Raw genomic sequence first — 6,200 nt, 5'->3', positions numbered from 1 at the left:
AGCTTATAGATGTTCATCATATCCAGTTGATTAATGTGTTGTTGAGTTCAACTACAGCCTTACTGATTTTCTGCCTCTGGATCTGTCCATTTATAATAGAGGAGTGTTGAAGTCTCCAACTATGATAGTGGATTCACCTGTTTCTCCTTGCAGTTCTATTCATTCTTGCCTCCCATAGTTTGATGCTCTGTAGTTAGATGTATACAGGTTAAGGATTGTTATGTCTTTGTGGAGAACTGACCCCTTTATTATTATATAGCATCCTTCTTTATCCTTAATACCTTTTCCTACTTTGAAATCTGTTCTGTCTGAAATTAATATAGCTACTCCCACTTTCTTTTAATTAAGTTAGCATGGTATATTACTCTCTATGCCTTTATTTTTAATCTATATGTGTCTATATTTAAAGTGACTTTTTTGTAGACAACATACAGTTGGGTCTTGTGTTTTCATTCACTCTAAGGATTTCTGTCTTTTAAATAGTGGATTAAGACCATTAATATTCATAGCAGTCATTGATATAGTTGAGTTAATATCTACCACATTTGTTGCTATTTTCTATTTGCTGCCCTGGTTCTTTGTTCCTATTTTTGTCTTTCACTCTTTTTCTGCCTTTGGTGGTTGTAATAGAGCATTTCAATGATTTCATTTTCTCACTTTTCTTTACATGCTAATTATACTTGGTTTTGTTTTGTTTTTACTTTTTTAATGGTTACTCTAGAGTTTGCAATATACATTTATAACTAATCCAAGTCTATTTTCAAGTAACACTGTACCACTTCAAGTAGTGTGAGTATCTTGGAATGATAGAATAATCTTAATTTCTCCTTCCTATCCCTTGTGTCATTACTGTCATTCATTTCACTTATATATGAAAATACATAGGCACACATAATTGAATATATTGTTGCTATTATTATTATTTTGAATAAACTGTTATTTGTTACATCAATTAAGAATAAGGAAAATAAAATATTTTACTTTTACTTATTCATTCTTTGATACTCTTCCTTTCTCTATGCAAATTTGAGTTTCTGACCTATATCATTTCCCTTCTTTCTAAAGAATATTTTTTAACATTTCTTGGAAGGCAGGTCTTCTGGCAACAAATTCCCTCAAATTTTGTTTGTATGAGAAAGTCTTTATTTCTCTGTCACCTTTGAAGGATACTTTCTCAGGATACAGAATTCTAGGTTGGTGGTTTTTTCCTCTCAACACTTTCTTTATTTGTTATTTTTGAGACGGGGTCTCTCTTTGTTACCCAGACTCATGTCACCCATAGCTCACTGCAGCCTTGAACTCCTAGGCTCAAGCAATCCTCCCACCTCAGCCTCCTGAACAGCTGGGACTACAGGTGCACACCACCACACCTGGCTAATTTTTAAAATGTTTAGTATAGACAAGGTCTCCCTATGTTGCCCAGTCTGGTCTCAAACTTCTAGGCTCAAGTGATGCTTCCACTTCAGCCTCCCAAAGTGCTGGGATTACAAGCATGAGCCACTGTACCTGACCTCAACTCTAAATATTTCACTACATTTTTCTCTTGCTTGCATGACTTCTGAAAATAAGTCAGATGTAGTTCTTATTTTGGTCCTCTACAGGTAAAGTATTTTTTCCTTCTGGCTTCTTTAAGGATGTTTTTCCACATCTTTGATTTTCTGTAGTTTGAAAATGATATGCTGAGGTATAGTTTTGTTGGCATTTATCCTGCTTGGTATTTTCTGAACTTCCTGGATCTGTAGTTTGGTGTCTGATATTAACTTCAGGAAAATTCTCAGTCATTATCATTTCAAATATTTCTTTCCTTTCTTTCTTTCTTTCTTTCTTCTCCTTCTGGTATTCCCGTTATGTGTATGTTATACCTTTTGTAGTTGTCTGATAGTCCTGGGATATTGTTTTGGTTTTTTGGTCTTGGTTTTCTTTGCTTTTCACATTTTGGAGTTTCTATTGACATATCTTCAAGCTCAGAGAGCCTTTCCTCAGCCATGTCCAATCTACTAATAAGCCCATCAAAGACATCCTTCATTTCTCTTACAGCATTTTTTATCTCTGGCATTTCTTTTTGGTTCTTTCTTAGGATTTCTATTTCTCTGCTTCCACTGTCCATCTGTTCTTGTATGCTGTCTTCTTCACCCATGAGAGTCTTTAGCATATTAATTACAGTTGTTTTAAACTCCTGGTCTAATAATTCCAGCATCCCTTCCATGTTTGAGTCTGGTTCTGATACCTCCTCTATTTCTTCAAATTGTGTTGGGCTTTTTTGCCCTCTGGTATGTCTTATAATTGTTTCTCGGTAGCTGGACATGATGTACCACTTTAAAAAAAAATAGCTGTAAATGACCTTTAGTGCTGTGGTGGCAAGGGGTGCAGGGAGAAAGCATTCTGAATTCCTGTGATGAGGTCTCAGTCTTTTAGTGAGCCTGTGACTCTGGATGGTGACCTTCACAAGTACTCCTCAGTTCTTCCTCCCATTAGGTGGGACAGGATGATTATAGTGGGCTACAGGTGGGTGTTTACCCCTGTTCTCCATGTGGAAAGCTGAAGCTGACTGGAATTAGGTATTTCCCTCCCCCAGGTCTTTTTAAATTAAATTTAATTTTTTTTATGGAATGTCTCTCTGTCACTCAGGCTGGAGCGCAGTAGCAAGATCCCAGCCCACTGCAACCTCCATCAAACGATTCTCCTGCCTCAGCCTCCCAAGCAGCTGGGATTACAAGAGTGTGTCTCTACGCCTGGCTAATTTTTATATTTTTAGTAGAGAAGAGGTTTCACCACGTTGGCCAGGCTGGTCTCAAACTCCTGACCTCAAGTGATCCCCCTGCCTCGGCCTCCCAAAGTGCCGGGATTACAGGCATGGGCCAACCTGCCCAGCCAGTCCTTCCCCAGATCTTTAGGCTCTGATAATACCCCAGCAAGACAGGCTCTGGCTAACTTGTTTCTCCTAAGGACAGATCTTATTAACAGAATACGCTGGTGTATTTCAAAGGGATTCATTTTCCCCTCCCCTGTCAGAAGAACGAGGGGATTTTCCTCCAATATTTAGTGTGGGAACCTGGATAAGCTCCGGAGGTAAATCTCCTAATATTGTGGAAGCACCCCTATCAGTGGATCCCTCTGGAGTTTCAACTCCCAGCCTTGCCCACTCTGAGGCTCCACCAATTTGTCATTTACAGTTCAGGTTTTCCTTCCCTGGCATTAATTTCTGCAGAGGTTTCTGCTTATGGGTCTCTGCTCCAGTAAGTCATGGCTCCCTGGATTCACTTGTTTGTCTCTCCAGTCTTGCAGACAGCACTTTACTCTGTGTCCTTCCCTCCTTGTAGACCCAAAAAGAGTTGCTGATGTTTCTGTCTGTTCAGGTTTTTACTTGTTGTTAGGACGGAGAGATGATTTCCAAGCTCCTTACATCTTACAGAAGTGAAAACAAGAAGTCCAAGTTCATAAATCTTTAAATCTGACCTTGACCTCCTTGAAGAGGTAGAAAGTCCACCACAATTACCTTTGCTTGAAAGAGCACTCCACTCCACTCTTACCCTCTCCCCCCTTACTCTGCATTATTGTTTCATTTCATTTACATTTGTAATATTATGGGTTTTTTTAATTTGTCACCATCCACTTTAATATAAACTCAATGCTGGCAGGGATTTTTTCTGTTCTGTTTATTGCTTCTTCCCCCAAGACTAAATAACATAGTTGGTGATCAACTAATGTTGATTTATTTGACAGGGATGTAAGTTGGTATAATCTCTTTGGAAAAAAGATTTGGATTAACCTATAAAGTAGGAGATATGCATACAGGGTGACCCCTCTATGACAATCTTGCACATGCAGCTTGGAGAGGCTCCTGTACACTGTGTACAGAGCCATGTACAAGAGTGTTCATCACGGTTTTGTTTATAATAGTGAAAAGCTGGAAATAAGCCAACTACCATCAACACTAGAGCAGATGGACAAATTGTGGCGTATATATACAATAGAATAGCATATAGTAACGAAAATGAACAGCCATGGCTATTCCCAACATTGATGAATCCTATTAACATAGAGTGAGGGCCAGGCACCGTGGCTCACATCTGTAATTCCAACACTTTGGGATGCTGAGGTGGGAGGATCAGGAGAATCGCTAAGGCCAGGAGTTTAAGACCAGTCTCGGCAGCATAGCAAGACCCTGTCTGCAAAAAATTAAAAAATTAGCTGGGCATGCATCTGTACTCCTAGCTACTCAGGAGAATCACTTGAGCCCAGGAGTTAGAGGCTGCAGCGAGCTATGATCACATCACTGCACTCCAACCTGGGTGAAACCCCGTCTCTATGAAAAAATACAAAAATTAGCTGGGCTACTCCAGGCCAGGCTCGTACCAGGGAACAAGCACTCCTGGTAATTTGCAGAGTGAAGGGGATACAAACAGAAGACACCTCCCTCTTCCAGAAGACACCTCCCTCTTCCAGAGACTCAGAGGAGCAGCAGAGAAGTGGAGGCACGTGGAGTAGAAGCTCTTGGCACCAGGCAGAGATACCATTTCACCGGCACCGAGCCCAGCTCAGCCTCAACCCGGACAGGCAGCGTAGCCAAAGGACAGTGGAGCCAAACTGACTGCAGAAACTCAGTCTGCTCCTCAACCTGCAAGTGAAACAGCACTCCTAGGGAACCTAGAGAGAAGACAGGGAGGTGCCCCTTTCATGTGGCAGATGGGAGACTAGGATGCTATAGATTTAGGGGCAAACATAAGGGACATTCGGGTTTGAGATACAATATCTCCTCTCAACAATTTTGCAAGAATTAATTCCACTTTATGGAAATATAAGGAAACTGAGGCCTAGAAAGTTTAAGACACTGGCTCAAAGTCATGTACCTGGTAAAAACAGAATCAAACTCTGTCCAACTTCCAAGCTCAGTGTTCTCAGCAACCCACTTTCCATGGGCCCCTTTTATCTGTAATACACAAATGTTTCAGGCACAAGTGTGACATACGTTTGTCAGAACACTGGTTTTTACAAAATTCTTTATCATAAATGAGAATACATAAATAGAATATTTGATTTTGGAGGAAGTTGATGTATCTACTAAAAAGGGAGAGAGAGACAGAGACAGAAAGAAAGAAAGAGACAGAGAGAGAGAGAGAAAAAGAAATGCGTTCTAAACTCCAATCAGGAAGCCGAACAAAGCATCAAAGGAGAAAGAAGAGGCCAGGCGCAGTGGCTCACACCTGTAATCCCAACACTTTGGGAGGCTGAGGGGTCGGATCACTTGAAGTCAGTCAGGAGTTCCAGACCAGCCTGACCCAAATGGTGAAACCCTGTCTCTACTAAAAATACAAAAAAATTAGCCGGGTGTGTTGGTGGGCGCCTGTAATCCCCGCTACTCAGGAGGCTGAAGCAGGAGAATCGCTTGAATCCGGGAGGTGGAAGTTGCAGTGAGCTGAAAAATCGTGCCACTGCATTCTAGCCTGGGCGACAGAGCAAGACTCTGTCTCAAAAACAAACAAAGGAGAAAGCAAGAGTGTCCTGGTGCTCAGCAGCACATGTCCTCCTGTTCCCACAGGATACCATTATTGGACACAGGTCTCTAAGCCCTGTTTAATGCACCACACTGTAGATTAGAAAAGCAAGAGATTTTCCAGAAATTGTGTTTTGAAAAACCCCTTACCCACTGGGATTTACAACTTGAAGACCTTTTTCTCTATACGCTTTCGTGGTTTTACTGCCTGTGTTTTTAAAGCATAATTCTGGCAGTGTTTCCATTCCGGACACTTTAGCTCAGAAAATCAAAGTGGATCTCAGGTTTTCAAAGACCCAAGGGAAAAAGGTCACTATTGAACACACCACTATTTATTGCTGAACCTACAACATTTAAGCTGTCAAATTAGGCTTTGATTTTAATATTCCTCACTGAGGAAAGTACATGTTTTCGGTAGTGCTCTTTCATTCTGTTTCTTTCTTTCGTTATGTTTCACCCAAACACCTTAATCACAGTCTAAAAGCACACATTTTTAAAGCAAAGATAGTAAAATATAAGGAGCCAATAGTGTGTCTTCACTTCCCAGCCTAAATTGCTAATCACATATTTGCAAGTTTAGTTTGGTTTTGTAGCATGTTCCTAGTGATTTGTGCAGCATTTGTATTAAAGTTTTCAGTAAAAAATTGAAGACATGTCAAAGTTTTATATTATTTTCTTTAAAACATCCCTGAAGAAAGCGTGTCCA

The sequence above is a fragment of the Nomascus leucogenys genome, chromosome 16 (assembly GCF_006542625.1).
Source record: "Nomascus leucogenys isolate Asia chromosome 16, Asia_NLE_v1, whole genome shotgun sequence".
Taxonomy (NCBI): Eukaryota; Metazoa; Chordata; class Mammalia; order Primates; family Hylobatidae; genus Nomascus; species Nomascus leucogenys.
This window is presented reverse-complemented; position numbering follows the sequence as displayed.